The sequence below is a fragment of the Echiichthys vipera genome (genome assembly GCF_963691815.1).
Source record: "Echiichthys vipera genome assembly, chromosome: 8".
NCBI classification, from domain to species: domain Eukaryota; kingdom Metazoa; phylum Chordata; class Actinopteri; order Perciformes; family Trachinidae; genus Echiichthys; species Echiichthys vipera.
Window position 1 is genome coordinate 5,886,235 of NC_139833.1, and position 25,134 is coordinate 5,911,368.

The 25,134-nt window shown below is 41.3% G+C and overlaps 1 protein-coding gene across 2 annotated transcripts in view; it reads right to left on the minus strand.

Annotated features, from left to right (window-relative positions):
• Positions 1-25,134, minus strand: part of sema6cb (semaphorin 6Cb) — a 170,169-nt gene that overhangs the window by 140,283 nt on the left and 4,752 nt on the right. For both annotated transcript variants that reach the window (XM_083918214.1, XM_083918212.1), the window contains exon 2: positions 9,595-9,667. The gene's annotated coding sequence lies outside the window, so the exon portion shown is untranslated. The remainder of the gene's footprint in view (positions 1-9,594; positions 9,668-25,134) is intronic.

Consider the following 25,134-nt stretch of genomic DNA (forward strand, 5'->3'; position numbering starts at 1 on the left):
AACTCATCTTTAAAATAAGGTAGAGGAAATTGCCCGGCTCCACTGCTCCGCTGTCAATAAGACTAATCAGACTGGTTCATCCATTATGCCGGCAGCTTCTGGTCAATAACAGCATGCTGCATCAACTGCACCCATAAACCACTGGCTTTTATTGTCAATAGGGTCAGTCTGCAACATCGTCTTCACTTCCCAGCGAAGGATAAGACAAGTCGACTGAAAGCTCGGACCAGATACACTCAATAATCTGTTGCAGGCCTGAATTATTCCTCCATTCTAATCAATAGTGGGAAATGAGGGAAATAGTGGTTCAAATATTTGAGATGTTCTTATAGTATTTTTTTCCTTCCCGATACCAATTCCAATACCCACACTTGCGTAACGATCTGATACCCACGCATTAAAAAGTATATACATACATTATTATTTAATTTATTCTGTTATTATGGGTAGGATGTGATTTCTATCATACATTCATACAGAGAATGATTGGTTTTGTCTTTGATTGAATAGTTTAACAATCATTCGTAACGAGGATGAAATGAAACTACTTAAAAGTAGATTTCTTTCAGGACTAAATAACGTGGTATCAGGTTGGTGCAGACTTGAACTCAACAACACAGATACCAGCATTTTCGCTATTTCCAATACTGGTATCAGTACAACTTATCAAAAATACAAAAAACAATGATATTCAAGAAAAGCATCACATCCTCACAAAGCGGCTTTTTTGTTTAAAAAGTGACTTCTACAATTAATCAATTGTCAAATAAGTCTGGATTCATTTCGCTGATTCATTTATTTATTCATCACTTGAGCTCTAAACTGCTGCAACACGGACTGATGGGGAAAAGGCAATTCCAACTTCTGTCAATCAATAATTTATCAAACGACAATTTCTCCACTGTAACTTTAATACTTCCGCAGTGTTCATCAGACAACACAAGCTATTTAAAGACACCACCTTGAGCTCTGGGATTTTGGGATGGATCATTGTTTTTAGTTTGAAATCTTTCAGATAAAATACTGAATCAGTCAATTGAGAAACCAAACAAGACATGAATGAGCATCAGAGGTTGTAGCCTTAATTGAACTTTTTTAAAAACAACCAAAAAACAAGAACTGTGCCCCCGGACGAGCTGGCAACTTTTGTTTACAGGCAGCTGGTCGGTGGTTCCAACAAAGTGAACTTTTCTGCGGTGGTTCAGATCAAAGTAAACAGACTGCAGGTCTGGTTGCAGCCTGAGCGTACCGATATCATCTACAATCCATTTTAAGTAAGCGGCACTAATGACATAAGTTAAATGGAATAAGAAAAACTCAATCGCAGCTGCTACTAAGAAAGCCATAGTAAATGACATAATCCTCCTCGTTGAGCTAAAGCTAACTAACCTTTACGAAGGGTTACCCCAGGGTGGAGCTTTAAATAGCTTATTGACATCTCACGCTCACACGGTAGAACGTGTGTGTGTGTGTGTGTGTGTGTGTGTGTGTGTGTGTGTGTACTTTAAGGGTCCGGGTCTACGTGTATGGACTGCACACTTTCTGAACATCAAGAAGGGGAATAACGTATAATCCCAAACCCCAGGAGTCCACTTAGAGTAATTACATTGTTGCACACGCAGATGTATTTGTTGAATGAACGCGATGGTGAATTCAAAGCTCCCAAGAAATTTGCAATCATCCTTCATTAGAAATCAAGGCCTTAAGATAAGTGAACCTTTTGAATTGTTAGAGCAATTAAGACTCTTGATTAAAAAAGGTACCTAAAATATAAAAAGACCATGGGCAAAAGGGCTCAACTGACTTTTAACAAAAAAGGAACATAAATACAATTAATATTTACCCACTTTGTAGCCATTGTTGTGATTATTTCTATTTGGGGATAATCATACTCAATGTTTTGGAGCTACAGTCCTCATAATTCTTTGGGAGATGCAAATAAGACGTATAACGTTGCCATGGATACAGTGCATTTATCTGTGGGCTATACCTTCAGGTTTCAGTCCTCACCATCGAATCGCTGAATTGGCAAGAAAGAAACTTTTGGAAAACTTGATTCTCAGGAGAGGATTCTCAGGGAAGTCCTGGAGTTATAGGGAGCGTCTGATTTCTATGATTATAAAATGGATTTATAGACGTTTATTGACGAGGGACAGACTTAAAAAGTTCATCATGCCTTTGTGTTCAGATTAAGGTTGTCAAAAGTATCAAAACTTAGAGACTTTTTCAATACAAAATGATACAATCTCCATTAATTATATATGATTATGCATTAGATAGTATCTAAAGTACGGAAGCCATAAAAAACAAATCTAAAAACAAAAACAAACAGACGACACAGTGTAACTTACTGGGAGTAGCATGCATCTAACATTACCTTACCAGTTCCTGCAAATGCTTTGCCAGTCGGAGAGGACAGAGAAACAACCAAACTGTTAAATCCTCCTGTTACCCTAAAGGCATCAGTGTGGCAACATTTTGCCTTTTTGAGTTAGGGGAAAAAACACAAGTAACGGTAAAGCATACGACTTCATGCTGCATTTAGGTGCACTTCGGAGAAACTTAAATCTAAGACTATGTCTAGTCTTATATACCAATATCAATACATCGCCCAGCCCTACCTTCATGCCTCCATGAGCTATATATATACAGTATATATAAATACATACATATATACAAACACACATACATACATACACACACACCCTTACACTCTATTTAAGTTCCTATTTCCAGAGTCAGAACACGCTTAGTGCTTGTAAAGTCGGCTCAAAGCGAACTGCTGGCACAGCCAACTACACATTATTATGCATACAGAATTTTAATATCATAGAATTTTCTTCTTCTGGCATGAACTCGCTTCTTCTTACTATTCTTGTGTTATCTGGGAATATAACAGAGCTGCTGAATCTCTAACAAAGACAAGTTTAAGGACAGAGCCTAAATCTCCGGCTTCCCGACATCCTGTGAATCTGCAGCTGACTAATGTTCAGTTGATGAGCCCCCGATAAGATTAGCCCCAGACAAAAGATGAGGTTGAAGGCAGAGTTCAGAATCTACTGATCTGTTTTCTCTCAGTGAATGAACCTTTCCTGACAGTGGAGGAATTTGACTAATTTGGGGTAATCGACCTCTCTTTGCACTGTGGATTTTGGCAGCAGCTCGTAAAACAAACAGTGAAAAAAGAAAAGGCCTCATTGTTGCAGATCTGTTAGCGTTTGAACACTAAACAGAAAGAAAAACTATGAAGATATGTAAGCTTTTAGAGCCGCGCTTCACTTTTGGGTAGTATCTATTTGTGCTTCATGCCATTTACAATGTTTTACATTTTTGTCATTGTGTAGTCTCCCTTCACCCAAAATGTATTTCTTCTTGTTCCTACGGTTGAGAGTTTGAGCTTCACTGTGCAGAAGGATGCATGTGCAGAGCCTGACTCTCAAAGGATGTTTTCACATCTAATGGTGGTAGAAGGTTTCTCAGTGCTCATTGAAAATCCAATTTTAAGGGGTGGGAGACATCACAAGTAGTTTGGAAATTTGAGGAAACTTGAAGCCCCTAGTGCACACACACTGAGAGTGGACTTTACAGGGAAGTAGGAATTATACATTTCCCTCCGACAGTTCAACTTCTGAAATTAACTTTATTTGCATATTTAAAAGATTCTGGACTTTGAATTAGGAAGAAGGAATAAATGTAATTCTAAGGATTTTAACAAGATAATAATTATACATTCTTTGTGAAAACTATATCAGATAAATCACTATTTAAATAATTTCCCAATGGGATTATTAAAGTATTTCGAATTCTGAAAGTAGAATTTTTTTATGAATCTTAAAACATGCCTGGAGGTGATCTTTAATTAAGTAAAAAAAATTCACAGCTGGGCCCAAAAGCCCTGGATACATCACCACCGACTGATCTTCAGAGACTCCATGGCCCCGTCTTCCCAATCAATAAAGCTCTGAGACCACAGATTTCTTCACCTCAGGAATTGCACGAGGAAAAGCTGAGGTGAACCCTTCACAGTCTTTGCTTGGACCTCATTTTCTCCCACCTCCTCAAGTCTCTGTATCCCTGTAACTTTGAAGTCCAGCCAGCAAAGGGCTTTGAAAAAGCCTGCAATCTCCCCACCATGACCAGGCAGAGGATTAGCCAAGCCCTGCAGGACAGAGTGGAAAGAAGACGGAAGAGGGCTGGAGGAGGAGTGGCACCATTTCCACAAGGGCAGTGTATGTGCATGCAGCTCTCCCTCCGGCCAGCGCTGTGGGGGATTAACAAGCTACTAAGGAAGCAGAGAACAAACCCCCAGCCCCTTTTTTCATGAGTTCTGCAGAAACCAATTTACAGCTGAGAGAACTGAGGCGGGGGCACTTATTCAGCCTAAAACCACCTCCCGCTTCAACACTAAATTTTTGTTGTCACTGACAAAATCGGCTTTTGTGGGGCGGCAGACATTTTCAGGAGAGTCAAGGAAGCGGGGCTTCTACAAAAGGTTTCAATTATTGATATGTGAAATTCATTGATCAGACGTGACATTTCAATGGTCACAGAGCGGGGAAAATAAGCAGTTAAGCTCATAATCTATCCCTCAGACTTGATACGATCAGTCACGGGGGAAGTCACCCTGGAAAGTTTGTTTTCCCTTGTGAGGCAAAACAAGAGAGATTATTCAGCTTTCATCCATCCTGAGCTGTAATATTTGCCTACACTTTGGGCTGTAAATATTTCATAGATGTTCTGCTTGCAATACATTTCCCAGCCATGCGTTTGCCGTCTCTCTAGCAAAATATAATAAAAGCAAAATGTAATGGGATTTTCATGTGTACGCTGTCTAAATATGTCACTGTAATGGCTACTACAAAAACCTGTATTATTTTTAGACAAACAGGCGAGGAGAACAGGACGTCTTCTTTTCACAGTAAGTGAATTCAGGTTATTAAGCGGCAACCATTTATGGTAGACTGTTGAATGAACTGCTGGCATGTCTCATTGAAGTGCAACTGAGTCACAATCTCTACAGCATCTCCGGATACAATGCGGTGCTATCAATAAGTAATAGCAATTTATCTCACCAGTGAGGAAGCAGAAACAATAGGCCCTTGATGAAAACAAAAAAGGGGCATATCCATGCACTGCTGCCTCCCCATCAGTGCTTTTCAAGTAATGGGGTCTTTTGTCTTATCTGTGACTGAAAGGAGCTTGAGGACTTTGCCCTTCATCCTTTTGTTGTTACAGAGTCTCTTGTGGAAATGGGAGATTGGTCCATAGGCGTGGGTGTGTGAGGAAGAACTCGGCAGCCGTGCAAGCACATCAGACTTGAGCGGTCTTAATAAAGCTTCCCTCTATCCACCCCAGAGATCTCCTCACCCCAATTATACGCCTGACACCTCTACCCTCCTCCATCTCCTCTTATTTTTCACAGCCCCCCCCCCCACCATCCAGTTCCCAACTCTGATCATGCCTCTCCCTTTGTTGAGCTCAAAGCCCCCAGAGGCCTGTACAATAACAGGCTGCTGGTGGCCGTTTGCTTCAGTCTGCTGCCTGAATTGCATAAGGAGTGCATCTCTTCTGCTATACTACTGTTGACAAAAGATGACTACTGTTCAGCAAGTGACCAACTTGAACAATCACCAATCCACCAGAGAGTCCTGTGTCTCTCTGGCAAAGTGTTTTCGCTTGCAAATCCTTCTGTAACCTTTAAAGTGTAACTTCCCCCCCTGGTCTAAGCAAGCCCCTACCACAGCAACTTCCGTGTTGATCAAATACGGAAGTGCCAAAAACTGCAGTTCTCCGAGTGTCCACTAGGAGTAATATGCACAATAGAGCAGTTTCGAATTGACCCCCATGTTAAACAGGCCATTTTCACAGCATAATTAAACCTATTTAAGGCCTGGTACAAAAAAACATTATAGTCTGTATGTTTAGGTCATATCTCCATGACAACACTAAGGGGGTTTATCAGTGGGTTCTGTTAGCCTAGCTCCAGGGCGGTGGTGCTAACGTTGTTAATTCAGAATACAGCCAGATGGACTTAACTCCTTCAACCCAAAGTCACATCAATGCCCTTTTTCAGTAAGAGGAAATGAGGCAGAGTCCAAATCTGACAAGAAGTTGGGAGAACGGGCCTCGACGGAGAGGCTACGTCCATATTTATACAGTCTATTGGTCTGAGCCTAACTCCACCCACTGCATAATTTTGGAAAATGCAACATAGCAAGTATACAGGGGGCTTAAATTCGATGACATTGAGACGTCCCAACCGGTCGACTCTACCTCAGCGTCCAACTTGCAAGGCTCGGGCTGATTCAAAACAGTAGGGGGCATGTTCAGCCATTTTCTACCCATAAAATGTCAATATTAACACCAACATTGACGTGTTTCATCACAGTTCAGTTCTATCATCAAATTTACAGCTCAAAAAACATGTTTATGTGTGCAGTACCTCTTTAATCGTGATATTTCTTGTATCAAACCTATGACCTGTCAATGTCATCTGACCCAGCAAATAAACACAACAAACACTTGGAGGTGCAAACCTGTGGAGGCATGTCTAAAAAGTTCTTTGAAACTCTTTTGAAAGGATCAGACGATCAGGTCTGACAACTCTGGTTCTTCCATGATCATCAATGTCTAAGACTGAATGCATGTCCAAATCATTCATGTCAATTCAAATGTGAGAAACCAAACTTAAAAAGATTGTCGATAAATCAAAAAGTCAACATAAAAATGATCTGTAACAGTTTTGGTAATTGACTATTGTTTAAGCAATTTTATAACAATGCAAAAAAAATCCAGTGGTTGCAGCTATTTGCATGTTTTCTTAATCTGTAATAATTGAGTTTGGGCTTCAGACAGTTGATTATTCACTTATTCACTATTTTCTGACATGTTATACACTTTTAAATTATTTGATAAATCTAGAAAGTGATCATCGGATTAATTGATAATTGAAATAAAGGATGGAAAAGAGTTGAGATAAATTCCTCATTCTTACGTTAAGCTGCACCGACTGCAACCTCAATAATTTGGCCTCTCTGCAACACCAACCTGAAGTTTTTTCTAATTAATAAAAGCTTTTACTTGTACACACGCCTTGGTTAACTTGCAATCGAAAGCAAACCAAATTTGAACATGCCAGCAAAGTTGAACCTCTGTGATGAGATTCACGCCAAAGAGAATTAACTGTATGCGTGATCACACACCCTAATGCAACACAGTAATGGGTATACAAACAAGTCTAACAACTGAACTAAACACTTCACCAAACCCAGAACTGCCACTCCTGCTGCATTGTCCATCGTCACTTGTTTTTCAGACGTTTTTGCTGGTTTTACCTTCAGATGCTTTCAAGGTCACATCGGGCCTGCATCTGGCCAGCCATCTGTTTCCAACCATCCCATGAGGCGCCCTGTCATCTGCGCTCCTTGGCCCTGTCCTTTACTGTCCATATTCAAGCTCACTGGGGAAATGCCAAGCCAGACACAATGACTTCTCAGTGATTCTACAGGTTTCTGGCGCATTTCTGCAGTGGTTTCTCCTTCATGACAACTTCACTACTAAGCTCACCTCACAGGAAAACCTGTAACAGGTGTGTATACTTCATTAATATGCGATGTAATCACAATAACAGATGAATATTCTAAGGAGTCAAGTTTATTTACGTTGCCCAAAATCTAGTAAAGAAAAAACTTCAGACAAAACTTCAGAGGGAGGAGATGGGGGAGATGTCCTTTTTACGGAACAGACAGAAATGGAACAGATAGAACTAACAGAGAAGAAAGATGTAGTAGTGGAATAACAATGTAGAGAAACAGACAGACAACATACATCAATGAACTATGACACTGTGATGCTACAAACTACTGGGAGATGAGAGATACTAAATACACCATAGAGCTAATTAATCAGTTTTCCTTTCACTACTTCATCAGAAAATGTAATAAATGGTTTAAATTAGTGACTTAGAGCTCCTGAAAACATGGTTTCAAATCTTAAAGCTGCAGTCGATAAGTCTGGTAGATCAAGTTGACTCAGTCGAACCTCAAAAGTTTACAACGCCCCTACCCCTCTACCACCAAGCTCCTCAGCTCTCTCCAATAGAGTGCTCGTCAATGCGCGTGCACCAGATTCCTGTGAACGCGCCTGTGTCTTCTCTCATCAATAAACGGCATGGAGTACACGCTACACAGAGGTAGGCTGGCTAACTTACTCATAGATAGCAACTGCTAACGTCATTTAGCGTATGCCTAGCTTGAAGTGTGTGCCTGTGATATTGTTACATGCGCAAGCGGGGAGGGAGGATCATCTGACTCTCTCACAAAATGCCTGAGAGTCATCTCTCACACAGGGGTGTGCTGAGTGGACAGGATGATACGGGCGTGGTCGATTTTTGCAAAACAAACAACAGCCTTGACGTGCACGTAGAGGTGCATTTTCTTTTTTCTAAAACCGGATGATTCATGTTGTTCTATCGGAGCATAGTGTCGGCTTCAGTGAATAAGATTTAACAAATATTGCCGACTGAGAATTTAACCCCCTTCCGTAGCCACCCCTTGTTTAACAGTGTTGAGGATTGGGACAGGGCACTTTCAGGGGGAGATAGCAGGTCCACAGTAGACACAATATAGAAGTGGTGTACACCATCTGAAGGACTGGAAGCTGAAGATTCATTTAAGATGCAGCTCAGCACTGTGTCAAGGTTTTCTAGTCATAAATCTGATATCAAATCCATTCATTACTTTAATTAACAGCAGGCCGTTGCAAGTCAAGAGCTTAAGTATTTCACTATAACTTAAAATACTCCTGACTGAATGTGCAACCCATAATGTTAAAGTTCAGAAAACCACATCTGTAGGTGTAAGAGTTCAATGAAACTCCAATAATCTGCTTTATCAGGACTCTGTGGACTGATCAAACTTGACAGTTACCTGGCAATGTAAGGGGGAAACCACACAATTCTCATCAGCTGTCATCAACTGAGCCTCGCCAACTTCAAACCAGTAAAAGAACTCCGACAGACAACACAAATACAGAAATCTTTCATGTGAAATAACCACAACTGAACAAAGTGTTAGAAAAAGGGGGGGAAAGTAAGACTCCATTGCACCTAGTGAATAACTAGGTCTTTAAAATGGTACTCACCAAAATAACATTGCATAATGAAGAGTGAACAACACTTCTGCTACTCTAATTTAGCCAGTTCATTGCAATGCACTGGTGGTTATAATGCATCAGATGATCATGAACTACATTTGTCCTTGGCTGGAGAAAAAAACTCTTCATAAATGTGCCAAATATTGAAAAGCTCATTCCTGACATTTGATTAAGATGAGTAGATAAGTGAGTAGTCAATATCCCATTTAAATAGCTGCTTCAGTAGCAGTGTTCCCACAAAGCATCCGTGAATGAAGTGATCTCTGCGGATGTCTCTTGAAGGTAAAAAAAACCTTACTCTGTCACATCACATCCAATTCAATCTAAACAGAGTCTTCGAAAGCCCAGTGATCAGAGTCTCCAGGTCTCCCCAAATCAAATCTTCTTCAACCTTAAATTACACAGGATGAGCATCAGAAAGAAACAGTATTTGTACTGTACCTTAGTTTTCAAACAGCGATCCACAGAGCAGGTAAGTGTAGCAGGCTGGTTTAGACAGCAGCTGTCAGTGTATCTGTGAAAGAGAAATAAATCACTATTACATCTGTGTTTGTCTGTGAGATAATGCTTGACAGCTTACAGTGATGCAACAAAAGCTTCCATTTCAACCAGAGCAATAATGTTACATCTTCCTGCAAAGAGCCTGAATTTGTGGGGAAAAGTCCAAAGTGACAGACTATTAATAATGCATGTGCCATTCACTTTCATCAGGAAAACCAAAATGTGACGTAAAAATGCTGCTTTGAACTCCAGGAAGGAGACACTGTTGGTGGTGTTCATATGACAACAGGTTGCTTTTGAAATAAGTGAACAAAATCTTTTTACAAATCCAAGAGCTTGCATGAGCCAAATCTGATGATGGCATCACAGCTCACAATCTGCTCTGGCACTCCGCTCCAGGAAAATGTCTTCACCTTGCCAGTGCACAAACCTTAACTAAGCTTCATATTATAGTACAAAAAAAAAAAAAACATTTCATCTGTAAGCTGATATGTACGAGTAAGAACCTTTTTGGGCTTGATAAGCAATTTTCTCATCTTTTGAAGAGGCTGTCTCCTGAACATATAGCAAATATATTTAATTTCCTGCTGCATACAGTCACCGTGGTACGTTTTCAATTGGGTATGAAGCATTAAAAAAAGCAATCATAGGTTCAATCTCATGCATAATCTCAGAGGGATTTATGTGACAAATTTTAATTGCGAAAAAGACATCACTATAAGCATTGGTACTGAGATTTTAGAAATTCATTAACCTGTCCGTTGTTCTGGAAAACCTTTGGGTTAACAACTTCCTGTATAGCTTATCCATACTTCAACCTGAAGATAGTTGGTCATAATCTTCTATTAAGCCTTTTGGAGACACTGTGAAATAAATGACCTATCTGGATCCTGACCTGCACAAAGTCTAATTCTGACAAATGTTGATTACGGAAGTTTTGACCTCGAGCCCAGCACATTTTCAAGCAGCAGAGCCCTGGAAGACTTGCAGAGTTAGCATCCTGTGGATTAGCAAGCACACCAGCTGGCTGCCACATGCTGATGGTGGTTCAGTTAAGGTTAAGGCATTGCCAGCTCGCCATAGTATTTTTCTCCTCCATGCTCTCAAGTTCTCTTTGTTTTGACAAAAAGGACAGCGAGTCTGCACGGAGGGCATGGTTGTGTTGTGTATCAATATCCTCTCCAGGGGGGTGTGATACCCGTAGAAAATAAATTGGTGATACCATTGGGTTAATGGTCATTTCATTCATTGTTTCAGAGAGTGTAGAGTGATGTGCTGATAGACAAGGGTCTTTGCTCATAAACATTAGGAACTCTCACAGATCATGTCTGAACTTACAGTGCTGCCTAGGAAAAACACAATACCTCAAGCAGGCAGATAAGGCCTTGTGGAAAAAGAAATTCCAGCACAGCCTCAACAAAAGGTTCCAGACAATCTGAGGCACTTAAAGTTCCCAGACTACAAATTGCCCCTAAATGCATTATAGCAGAACCAAGAAAGGTTTTAGTGACGTAGATCAGCTGGCCATCTGCTAGAATTGTGCCAACATGTCGTTCATCATCATCCACTTGCAATTTAGCAGGTAGAGTGCAAGAAACGGACGGTTAAACCCTTGCAAAAGCCAGATTTGTGGAAGCCGTACAAGTGAATATCATTCTGTTATGAGAAAACTGCAACCAGAGGTGCCCAACAACCCTGAGGTACATTTTTCAATTACACACAAAAAGGTACAAAAAAAAAAAGTCCTGACCAAAGTAAAATATGAGAGATATTGTACTTTACAGTGTTGGCTTGATCTGTCCTGAACAAGTGAAGAGACTGAAAAAGGAGAACTGATTGAACGAAATTCATAAACACTATCCTTCAATGAGAACAATTTCAAAACTACAACTGAAATCCTGATCAAATGAATGCTTGGCGTCTGTATCATCAGACCATTTGCTTGCCTGGGCTACCTCAAGATTTAGCTTATACAACCTGCAGAACTGTTAATGGATGCACTGAGTCTTCAAACCTCACACTTGTGGAATGACTCTTCTATCGATTCGGTAAATAGATACAAGGCGTTGAAATAGAAGATTATACCACAACCTCTCTTTTTATGTCAGCTCCCATGTACAATGCAATCATATAAAAATTATGTTCAGAGGAATGACTGACCCCGTGTTGAGCAGCACTCGTTAATAACTGTTTATTTGAAGATACTGAAAAGTACCAGCTGGTTGGGGTTTGCCCGGCAAATAGAGAGCTAGAGGGAATGGTATCTTCTTTTTTATCTGAAAATCTCACCCTGCACACTTCCCCGCCCTGGTAATACTCTGGCAGCAGTCTAATTAATCAACTGAGCCCACTGTAGGAAGATTTAGTCGCTCATTATCCCAGATCAAAACTCCAGGGTGCCTGATCTGGTCTGAGGGATCAGTATTAGAAGCTTCTTGAGATCATCCAAAGCCGAAGACCATTATTGGACAGCCACTTGACAAACCTTTCTTCTGTGGCCACAGGAACATAACCTTGCTGCTATGCGTCTCTTTTCTACTGGTTGATGTACATGTAGAAATCGAAACTTTAATTTAAACTATTTTTTGAATGAGTATTTTTGTCTTGAGTTTTCTTTTTCGTGCACTCTGGTTATTTTATCTTGTTTAGAGGTAGAAGTCATGGATGTCTATTATCCAAAGTCAAAGGCTTCGTTTTTGAATAAAAGGTCCTGCGTGTAACGTTTAACACGTATCAAACGTTTTTATTGGGTCACTCATTTAAGGGTTAAACAGGTTGTAAGGCAACTTAAAAATCGTGGTTTTAGCTGGCTAATGGTAGTTGACGTTACCTTTCTTGCTAATGTAGCAAAATACTGCCTTTAGTTGATAATGTCAGCTAATTAATCCAGAGTCTCTGGGTTGATATAGCTGGCTCGCTGCTTGCAAATGATCTTATCAGCTTATATTACAAAGCAAGCAATGCAAGATCTATGCGGCGTAGCAAGTTAACAAATGTTAGCTCACCAAAACCTGAGCTGGCTGTGTCTCGTATACTCGGCATGGATCTGCCGTCGGTTATTTTGTGGCGTTGGCTGATGGAGTGATTAACAAACAGCAAGCTACGGTTATTCTAAATATGACCTTAATTCATTTTACAGCAGTAGACCAACATGATGCCGGTCAGTTGTTGGTCAGTTTGTGCGAGCATGCAACAGGTTGCTGACTGCAGGTCACCCACGGCCACCCTGGCATCACTAATAACGACGGTTTTCTGAAAGGTACACAGAGAACTTTTAAGAACAAAATATATAAATCTTGCAGCGCTGCAAGAGATGCTGTTCAAAAAAGATTATATGCAGAAAAGTAAAGCCTAAGATCAACATCTCGATCAACCAAACACACAATTTTTATGTATTCAGTTAAGTCAGTCTGGATCCGAGGCCCATTTAATATCAGACTGGTAAATGTGTTTATTCAGGGTTTATCATGAGGAGACAATGACGCCTCTAAAGTTTAGTGCTTCTTCAAGCAGAAACAAGTCAGCTTCAAATATCACCACCACCCTGATAGGGATAATTCAGGTTTGAGGGTGATTATGAGCTCTCTGTTTCAGTCTTTTTCGTGACCTTTTTCTATTTTACTTGAGGAGATGGGAGACATTTAAATGGCATCCAGACATTGCAGATACTGGATTAGGACCGACTTTTTAATCATAATTACAGTTTTTCTCTGGAAACTCATCAAAATTAGAGCCATGTGAGCCCGAGATCGCTGCTCAAATATCATGATATGTCAGCAGTTCTGCAAGGAGTCAGAGCTTTGAGCACTATACAGAAAAAAAACATCTTTTGTAATTTAGTGGCTTACTGCGTAAAAATAAAACAATTTCCCAGCAAGAGGACAACAAAGACAAAGAGGCTCCTTACAGTTTATGGGGAGAACTAAATATAACTGCCGAGGCTAAAGCAGTGACTTATGCATATTGTCTTTTATATATTTTATTGTTTTTATTTCAACTTTTTTTTAATTGCATCTATATTTTTTGTAGTCTGGCATTTTTTATGGTTTGTATTTTTTCATGTTTTATTAGTGGAATTAGTATCAAGGAAAAGTCCTTTTTATTACTGTTTGGAGCCTTATAATGATCTGATATGATCACAAATTGTAATAATTGCTTAGATCCAGGAACACGGTGACATCGCTACAATAAAGTCAGATGGGGCATGAATCATGAGCAGTCAGACGGTCGGTAAATAAAGGTGTCCGATGTAATGAATTTCTGAACCTTTCTGTATGGATTGTGCAAATATGACTCTGCAAATAGGACTGCTTTCCTAAACAAATGGCTTTATTCAAGAATATCCAAAATGATTATACATTCTATATACGTAATGTATTACATTGTCAACCAATTCTAGAAATGAACATGGAGAAAATAAAATAAGAGAATAAAAAAAATAAATAAAAATGAAATAACTAAATAATGATCAGTACTGTATGTTCACTATCAGTCAATCTCTGACCACCAGGACAAACCGCTTAATGACACCATTTCTAAAAGCCTCGTTCTCTCCATTATATGTTCTAAAAAATTCATTTTCATATCGGCACATATATGGCAATAACGATATGTCTGTGATAAGCCAATGTCAGCTGATAATGTTGATATATTTGTCTGTCGCTACCCTGTATCATGAGGCACATCTTATCGCCATATTCTTGCCAATACACAGCCCTACTGTAAACTGTGATGTATATTGAACTGGGCAGATTAGGCAAGAGCCGTACCACTGGCCTTTGCTTTTCTTGTTTTACACATGTATGACCTACATGGTGACTGCCCTGTCAGAGCCCTTACCAATTGACCTGGTGAGTCAATCATTATTATAGATGCGACCTATGGCCAACGCTACAAATGTAAGACCCTGCTGGATGAAAATTGAATTTCCATTTAGTTTGTAAGTCACCTGAAAAACACTTTGAACTGCGCTAATTGGACGATTGATAGAACCGTCAATGGCCACCATGGCTGTGCATTTTTTGCCAACTAATAAATCTAACAGAGGAACTACGGAGTGCGGCCTCTTCTGTCTTCCACCAAATGCCAACAACCCAGCGATAATCTGGCAAACAGACCACACTCCTGCCCTTTCTTCACTCAGCTGTCTATTAAAAGAAAAACATGTGGTCTGGTGTCTTGTTTCGGGGAAAGTGAAAACACACACCCACTGAGGTACACAGTCGAGCGCAGGAGTCGGGCATGTTGTGACTCAGAGCGTCTTTTTCCTTCCTTTGTATCACATTCCCTCAACTCCACATCTCCACATGGGGTAGGGGGAAGTGACAAGCCCCCCCTCCCTGACTATCGCCTTGCAGGGCCCCCCTTCCCTTGACACCCACTCAAGAAAATCAATCAGTATTCGGGTCATGCAATCGGGACGCCCCCTTTAACACATGACCTCTGACTCCAGCGGGGTTCTCCTCGGAGAGCGTGACATGGATTTGTCTGTGCTGCCGGTGTCTGCTCCATGTCCGACACTAACAAAGTCCTCGTGCTGAGGCGGAGGGGAGTGGAGGAGCGTGACCTGACCCTGTCCACCTTCGACACAATAAATCCATCTGAGGAGTTCAAGGTGGCCTGACCTGCATCCGACCCCGTCTCTGGAAACGCAGGCTCCAGGCTGCAGCTGAGCTTTTTTTCCCCCTCAATGCCCCAGAGCTGAAGGGTAAACAGAGGATGTGCTTGAGTTTCGTGTGTGCCGCCCGTACGCAAACAACACGTTTATTCACCCATATTTCACTTCGCCCAACTCTGTGACATCCGAACAGTTGGGAAGCCTTGTTTCTGTCATGGGAAGTGCATGAAGAGGTGGCATTACCATAGCGTAATTACTCAGGGGAAAGATCCAGACTCCAAGGAGCAAGACATAACCCATAATTTGCCATTGTGCTCCCCGTGCAATTGACAGTCGGTCTATGATATTGGAGATAAATGTCGGAATTCAGGCTGTTAGTTTAACTGATGGTGCATTCAGTATGATAATAACCACGGCCTTGCACACAGTGATTCTGATGAGCAGTCTCGCAATAGCTCTTCACCACTTTTCCTCCCCTCCATGGGGTATTATCATGCTAATCTAAAGGAGGAGAAGAAAAAATACATTTCAGTGAATGAGGAAATATAATAGGAAGCCGGGACCTCTGGAACCGCGAGGAGACAAAAGAGGGTATATTCACCCTCGGCTGAGCAAAGCGGGGGTGACAAATGGACAGAGACATTATGCTGGCTGCTTAATTAAAAGGACATAGCCTAATTAAAAAGATCTTCCTGGTGAATGGACTGCCTCGTCCCAGTAACTGACCTGTGTCTGCGCACACGTTGGGCACAGAGCTGTCAGTCTCTCCCGTTTTTGCGCATTTAATTTCCAGATCAGAGTGGCTTTGACTAAAGAGTGGCAAACACCGAAGTGGAGCGCGCTGCGGGAAGTGCGCCAGATCGTTGCCGGGTTGCTGGCGCTTGTTAAATGGATCATGATTTCCATTAGACAGTCAATGAAACTTGCACAAGAGACTTGATTAATTCCCTTCCACACAGCTTTTTTTTTTTATAAGTGTATTTGCGTCCAACTATTCTGTACAACTTGGGGAAATTGATGGTCGGGATTTCATCATGCAGTTAGGTTGTTCCTAATGTATGCTTTGAAATACATATATATATAGATACAGTTTATGGTGATGGCTGTGAGAGACAGTGGATGAAAGTCTGCTAATCTGTACTGAAGAAACTGGAAATGTGGTTTGATGCTTTGTTTGGTGCTTTGTTTGTTACACTTTATTGACATGCCAGTAATGCAGATATCTATTGAGTAACTGACGGTTTTAAAGAAGTGACAGTTTGGCTTATTGCTGGACGTTACAAAGAATATTTAGTTTATGACACTGGATGTATTAGGTACACTTGCACAATGTGATTCTATCCAATGTAATTGTTCTGCCATGATGTCTACCTCGATTACGTTATAAGAGATGTTAATTCAATTATGTGCTGCAGCGTTAAGGGCATAGGTAAAGGTGGTGTCATACTGGACTGCATTATATCCGGAGGTGTTTCTAATATCCTGCTCACCTCATGTATGTAAATGGGACAGAAAAGAATAAGAAGAATTTCCTCTTAATATTTTATCTACACATTTCCCTGACAACATAACCAAAATCTGGACATTTTCAAATGTATAAAAAGGTGAAATTGATGGATATTGTGGCCACTGAGTTTGTGTATTTTTTTCAAGGACTTTCCAAATGAGAAATTCCAAATCGCATACTTTTTCTTTGGACTTTTAGCAGCTACTACATACCGCAGCCGCCCTAAAAAGGTGCTGTTTTGCTGCTGCTGCTGTTGCATGCAGTATGCATACTTCTTCATTTACCTTGCAGAGCAGCTGAATTCTTGCGCTAACACAGATCACGCGAGAATCAAAGGTTCACTTCACACATAAATCTTTTTATCAAAACTATTTTCTTCAACGAGAGAGGATGTTTCCTCTCTTCTCCGGTTTGAGAGTTTGACAGACAGATGGTTCAGTCACCTGTCAGGTATAATTTGAAGGCCCCTGTTCTTTCCTAACCAGTTTCTAAAGACGTCTTCTCAGATGGTCCCGTGAAACAAACCAGCTGTCGATTCGGGTTACTTCTTCATAACATTGCATCTTAAACTTTCACCCTCCGGTTCATTTATGCTGTGCAAAGGATTTTGGGTAAGAATAGCCGGAAAAGCATGCTAACTTGCATGATGCAAAATCTAACCAGATGTAGTCGGACTTCCAGGTGTTTTTGGAACATTGCATTTGAGGCACTATGTGCTCTTAAACGTCCTAATCAGTATGGCAGTATGGGGTACTGGAACGCAAGGTTAGTCCTGGCGAATCTTCTGTCACAGCACTGCAACACTGTGAAGGCCTTGGGTAACTCTTTAATATCTACACGTACCACAGACCAGCTAGACTCCAGGCTGCTGCCATACTCGGGAATCTGCCATATTGAACCTGGCTGTAATATCGTAGTAAGGAAGAGAGAATGTCCGAGGGGAGAGATGGTGTCCAATCTAAAAAGTAATGTGCATAGTTAAATGTTCATGAATGGAATAATAATGGACGAGTAGTGGTTGCGTAGCGAATGCTTATGTGCAACATCGGCCCAACAAGTACTCACAAGGGTGCTTACGAGGTGAATTCTTCGTAGCTTGCAGGATTTTTACGGTTAAGATCGCAAGCATCAAGATGTCGGGGAAAATGTCCGCGGTCATTAAACTTTGCATAAGTTGTAAAATCTGCCTTTAACAGCTGTGCAGTGTCTTTGTGCTTTCAAACTGGACTTCCTCACATTTCATCCTCTCGCTACCTGTAGCAACAGGCCACCACTCATTCAGACTGTGTTTTGCTGAAGGGCTACTGTCAGCATCAGACATGAACTAAGATCGAAACTGTGAGTTGTGTTGTCCACTCATTGCTTTCACCTAGCCACCTGTCATCGAGTTGTGACATTAAAGTAATAGCGTAGTTTGGCGGTGGGTGCTTTGTTTACTCTGAGGTTGTTTTCATGCCGTCAGTCACCAGAAACTGCCCCTCAGGGAGAGACGGTGGAGGCCGGAAGAAAAAGCAATGAGGAGGGATCAAACAGCTGAAGAGGATTCATTCGAGTGGGAGGTGTTTTGTTGTGTTTGTCGCTCTCTTGGTGGAAGTAAGTGTGCAGCCCTGGTGTAAATTAATGAACATGTTTTCCAGCCCTGAGCAGTCGCTGAAGGCAGACACACAATGCTGCACAGCACACTTTGGCTAAAATTATCTCTAGTGATTACTCTGAGATTGTGCTCATGTTAGGAGGATCACTGTTTGAGTCTGATCGGACAACTTGATTCTTTTTTTTATGTACGAAGAAGAAGAAGAAGAATTCCTTTAATCGTCCCGCAATTCACTCTATTTTTTCATGTTACACACACACAGGCCTGAAATACACACACATGCACAGACAGGACCTATATATATGCAATTAATGGAGAGATGTCAGAGCGAGGGGGCTGTCAGTGACCAGGGCCCCGAGCAGTTGGGAGTTCGGTGCCTTGCTCAACAGCATCTCGGCAGTGCCCATGAGAAGAACTGGCACCTCTCCAGCCACCAGTCCACACTCCATTCATGGTCCACACAGGGACTCGAACCAGTGACCCTCCGGTTCCCAGCCAAGTCACTATGGACTGAGCTACTGCCGCCCCATGGATGATATCTAAAATACATGATATGCTTCCGACAGTGATGATCAGATGTGGACGTTTACTTTACCACACACAGGCACTGGGGCTCAGAACCTCCAGGTCAGTCACACTTTGATTCAGGAGGCTAGAGATGTTTTATTTCAATCTACTTTCTTACTGATCACATTCACAATAACAGGACTATCAGAATTCCTCATGACAAAAGCCAAATTAATTTACTTCTAAAAATCTATTTTAAAACCATACATAAGTTATTATTCAGGTTTCAGCTTCTCAAGCATATGGATGTTCAGAATCAGAATCAGAAAACCTTTAATGTCCGACAGACGGGGAAATTCTTTTGTCACAACAGCAACAGAATATTACAAAATAAGGTAAAAAAAATAGCAAAAATAAGCAATAAAGTTAAATTTAAGAAGGGAAGAAATATAAATCGACATATATACATATTCACATGATATAGTGCAGTTGTTCTTGTTTTGTTTGTAATAATATAATATGGAGTGAATAAATATGAGTAAATATGACCAAATAGTGCAAAAACAGAAGTGACCATAGTACAGGCATTCAACTTATCTCAGAGAATTATTTTACAACAATAAAAATCAGAGAATTTTGGTTGGGAAAAATAAGATATTTGAAGATGTGACCTTGGCCTCTCGGACATTATGACCAATATATATATAATATATCGTATTTCCACAGACATATCCCTATCTGTCGGTATCTGTGTATATGTTTTACGTTATGCATCGCTATGAAACCTTGTCTACAGAACATAGCATACAGAAAGCAATTTAGATATTTTGATTAACTTTATTTTTCATTTAATTCAAGAGACCCTTTTATTGGCATTTTTCAGGTGAGCTACAGTAGGTTTACATGCTTTGTTCTTTAAAAAACACATTATATTTGTCATATTGCCCATTGCTGCAGCACCACAGTGTGAAACGCTCTGTCTGAGCGTCTAATTCACTTTATCTGCCACATCTGTAAGCGGTGAATTTTCCCTCTAAAGTGGGTCTCAGTCTTAAAAACCCCATATCAGCCAGGCCCTGAAAGAATATTAGTAAATGAATCAATAAAAACAATAATCACTCATTTCAGTTCACTGTACGGTGCATACCTGGCTTTTTTATTATTTATTAAAAGCGCTATTTTAAAACTCTAGTTGATCCCTCTTTGCATCGATGCTGAACTGCTCAAAGAGACTCATGATGCACCTATGAAGAATCCATTTCTTCCGGACCACAAGCACGCATGCACCCTTTCTCCCACTCACTCACAGACACAGCTGCAGGGGTGAGTCAACACATGGTTAATAAACTGACACACACACACACACAGTATCTCTCTCTCTCTCTCTCTCTCTGGTTCAGGGCACTGTAGGGTTGGGGGAGGTGTGTTTTATTCACCCTGGACCGTTGCCCAGTTTGGATTCATATGACACTAACTGAAACCCCCCGATAAACCCCTGCGCTCTCCCCCAAAGAGCGGTTTAAAAATAGCCTGGATTCGATGGAAACAAGCCCGGAGTTCTGAGAAACGGAGGAAAATGGCCGAGCTAAGTGTAGGCGAGCAGACTTATCTTACACCGTGTCCAAGCCAAATATCCACTGCACATATGGTGGCCGCTAAAATATCCACAAATAATAAAGTGTAGATTATAAACAGCCTGAATGCTTGCACACAGGTGAGGCACTTAAAACACACACACACACACACACACACACACACACACACACACACACACACACACACACACACACACACACACACACACACACACACACACACACACACACACACACACACACACACACACACACACACACACACACACACACACACACACACACACACACACACACACACACACACACACACACACACACACACACACACACACACACACACACACACACACACACACACACACACACACACACACACACACGGATTCAGCGTTCAAGCTTAAAAGAAAAAGGACTGCATATTCTAAATTCAACATATTCCAGATTTAAGCACTAAGGTATGCAGAGTGTTGTTTGCGAAGAAAATCAGCCGCAATCCCTATCTGCAGAGCGCAGGGTGCATGCATAAGAAATCGGATAAAGAGCCCGAGGGAGAAGAGGAGTTGGGGATCCAATCTGAGTTTCATAAACCGTCAATGAACCTTTCACCTAAAACTAGAACTGGCAGAGTTTTATTTCACACGGTCCATTCAAAGTGTGTGCAGCGCAGGAGGTGCGATGGGACTTGGTCAACTTTTTTCAAGAACAAGGTCAAACGGCGCTGCTATTTTGGGGGACAGTTTGGAAATTAGATGCAGTGAGGTCCCTCACAGAAGGTAGACATGTCGCATTACATTACCGAGAGAAGAGCCCATTTCCTTTTCCAAAAAGATGTGTGATAACTCTGGGGGGGGGGATACCGTATTTTCTTTGAACACTTAAATAAATGAAATATGAGAATACCTGTCACCTTCTGAGCCTGATGGGGCATTACGGTGCGAAGGCAGCGGCTTTGGATGAAGAGGACAGAAAAGGGAAAAAAAAAAGCTTATCTTAGCTTTTTAATTTCCTGCTTCATTTCACATTTCAGGACCATAAAAATTCTCATTTCGAAAAACTCCAATAAGCAACAATGAGGCACGATCATAACTCAGAATTACTCCTATAGTAACTAAGCAGCGGACCCCCCTCCTTCACGCAGACAGTCTAATTGCTTTAGCCAAGATGTGACAAGCCAGACAATTGCTGTGCGACAGATTATCAAAAGAGAAACCTAAGAGAAAAAGAATCTATCAGATATTCCATCCCTCGTTCTCAACCCTGCCAGAAACTCTTATCCCACATTGTGTTTCATCACGCTCCGTTCTGGAGATGTGCTCCGCAGCCTCGGGAATGGGGAACAACAACACTTTACGCCCTTCTTTCAGAGACTTTGGGATCTGTTCAGTGCTTTTCTGCTGGATCTCACTCGACGGAGATGCACAACACAACCAGGAACAGTGATTCTGATTAGTCCTCAAACATCTAGCCGGATCAAAGAATCGATTAGAATCGTCTTTGCCAAACCGTTTTCAGAATTTCACTGTAAACTGTACACGGTACAGATCGAACAAGTGCTGCGACTGATGATTCATTTCAATATTGGTTAATAGGGCTGGCTAATATGTCTAATAGCTTCTATCCTGATATAAGTCAGATGTATGATTCCATTGGAAGACAATGAATGATCATAGTGAATGATCGCACTGACCTATTGTTTATATGACGCATCGCAGATCAGTTAGTTGGTCTACATCAAGAATGATGTAATATGGCAATTACAATTTGCCAAAACCCAATACCAGGACATGGCACATTTTTGCATGGGTGTGAGGAAAAATTACAAATGATTAAATCGTCAACAAGAAAGTTCCTGGTTTGAATCCCAGCTGGGGCCGTTCTGTGTGGAGTTAGCATGTTCTCCCCTCGTCTGCGTGGGTTTTCTCCCGCAATCCAAAGACATGCACGTGTTAGGTTCATTGATGACACTAAAAATTGCCTGTCTGTCTCTGTTCCTCTCTATGTGCCCTGCGATAGACTGGCGTCCTGTCAAGGGTGGACCCCGCCTCACGCCGATGTCAGCTGGGATCGGCTCCAGCCCCCCCGCGAACCCGAAAGGGACAGGCGGTTGAAGATGAGTGAATAATCGTCAAAAAAATAGCTGCAGATTAATCTTCTGTCGATCCACTAACCAATTAAATCGATAAATTGTTTGTTTTAGCGTCAGGTCAATCAAAACAAGACATTTTCGACAGCACCTCAAGCCGTAAAAACTTGTGATAGACATTTAATAGACTAAACAATGAATCATAAAGTAACAGACATAGTCATAATGAAAGTAATCATTACTTACAGCTCTAATGCTAGTCTGAACTTCAGCGCCACAACTCACTCACTCAACTTCCAGACAGCCTTTTAAAGATTAGGCTACCTGCAATAAAAATGACATAAAAGAATATTTTCTTATCTTAAAATTTCACAAAGCGGGAGCTGAGGCGTGCGGCTGACTCCTAAATCAAACTTAAATTAAAAGTCTGGCAGAGAAGTTGGTCCAAGCGACTAATGAACAGTCTAAAAACAAAATTGTGCCAAAAAAGAGGCGTCTGACGGCGGATTCTCAGGCATTCATCAGCCAACTTAAATGAACCCAACCTGTTTTCCTATCATATCTGGATCGACCTTGTTTTCTCTCCATTTCATCATTCCATTAGTTGTGAGATTTCAATCAGAGTCACCGAGCGGGACGTGCTGTATTACTTGTGATACGCAGCCAAACGTTATGTGAGGACACAGTATCCCATTTTTATAAAAAAGGATATTTTCAACAGACGAGATTCCTCGCGGTATGAGGCGAGGTGTGTCAGTTACAACTTATTGTGCTGAAAACAAGACAAATGTCTGCTGTGCCAAATGTTCTTTTTAAGAGTGCACACCAAATCAGAGAGGGATGGTGAGAGGCCCTGGGTGTCTGGTAGGTCTTTCCAGGGAAATAACCTCTGGCACAAAGATGGATGGCTACATTTCCTGCAGCAACAACAGCCGTTTGTTCGGAGGAAATAGGAGAGTTACTGGGCTGTTAGTGCAAGCTGTGATAGTCACCGTGGCTGAACAGGCGAGGAACATAACTCCACTAACAGAAGCGAAAACCTCACAAATTGAAAAACCGAGGAATGGGACGTTATGGTGCCGCCCACACCACTTGATTGAGAGCCAATCTCTGAGAAACAAAGCACAGAAAGCCCACAGCAATGAGCGCTTAGCAGTGAAGATGGAGATGAGGGAAAAGGGTGATGCTGTAGCGAGGATAAGAGTTACCAACGATAGATTGTATATTGAGAAGTATGTGTGTATTTCATGATAATGCAATTCCCAAGCCGGACATGGATATAAAATGGTCACAAAAGAACAAGGTCACACGTTCAAGTTCTGTAAATTCAACCTTACCAAACAACAGTCACTGATTCACTGCCAATAAAGGACTAACCTGTAATGGTTATTGTAAAATAAAACACCAGCCCATTAAATACCACCGTTCTGTCGCTGCACTTGGCATTTGGCACTGTTGCAAACACGGAGAGCTGTTAACTGCAAACCCATCCGCAGGGATATTAGAAGCTTAGAGCAAGTGTTTCAGGATTGAAAGCACCAAACTCCACGACAGGAGGTAGGTTGGGGTTGCGGAAGGGTCAAACAAATGTTTGATCATTTTAGTTACTTTACAAACGCACTTATTTTGACCCCACCCAGGATCTTATCCTTACCCTAACTGGTTTTGTTGCCTAAACCTTACCGCGTAGTTTTGTTTAAATCGACAGCATCATGTGTTTGGACCACTTAAGGGCGTACGCAATATGGCAAAATCCCTGCCGTTCTGTGTCTCATGGTGTAACCTCTATGAATCGCCTTAAATAAAGATTTCCTACACAGCATGAATCGCATGAACTTTCACAGCAGCATGTAAACGAGTGCTGCGGGGAATTAGTCGTAAAACCTGGAAATTAGTTAGCATTTTTGCACTTCCGGTTCCCTCGCCTTGAAGCCCATGTTGTTTATTAGTTTTTGGTTAGATGCCTGAATTAACACAAGCTCAAGAGATTTGAATGTTTTGTTCTACCACATAAAAACATGTCAGTAAATCCCCCACTCGTGAATTTTTAAGCTTCTACGTGTGAGACTACCAACATCCTTGTGCCTAGTGAGTCACTTAAAAGGTAGTAGAGTTACAGTACGTTAGCTTTTTACTTCCAAAGACTGCATGTAGGCCTCAAAAACCATAGGAGCTGTGTTCATTTGTGAAGATTATCTTGCTAAACAAAATGTGTGAATATCATAAACGTGTTCGCCACAAAGCTCATTTTCTGCGATAATCCTAAAGCCAGAGAAAATATCCCATTAGCTTTTTGCCGAGGGAACCGAGACAATGCTAACTTCTGGGTCGACCTGCAACGCCATTTTTTTCTCCTCTACCAGCATGAAGGACAGGAGATTAGGAAGTAAGGAGGGTGATTTGCTCTATTTTCAGCCTGGCTGACTAATCAATGATGCGGGAGGTCTGCACTCATTATGAACTGATTAAGAGATCATTTGGAGCAACACAACCAATGCACTTCTACCATTCCCAAGCCCACCAAACTAAGAGTCCAACGATCAATAAATGGTATGTATGGCCAGAGGCTATTTA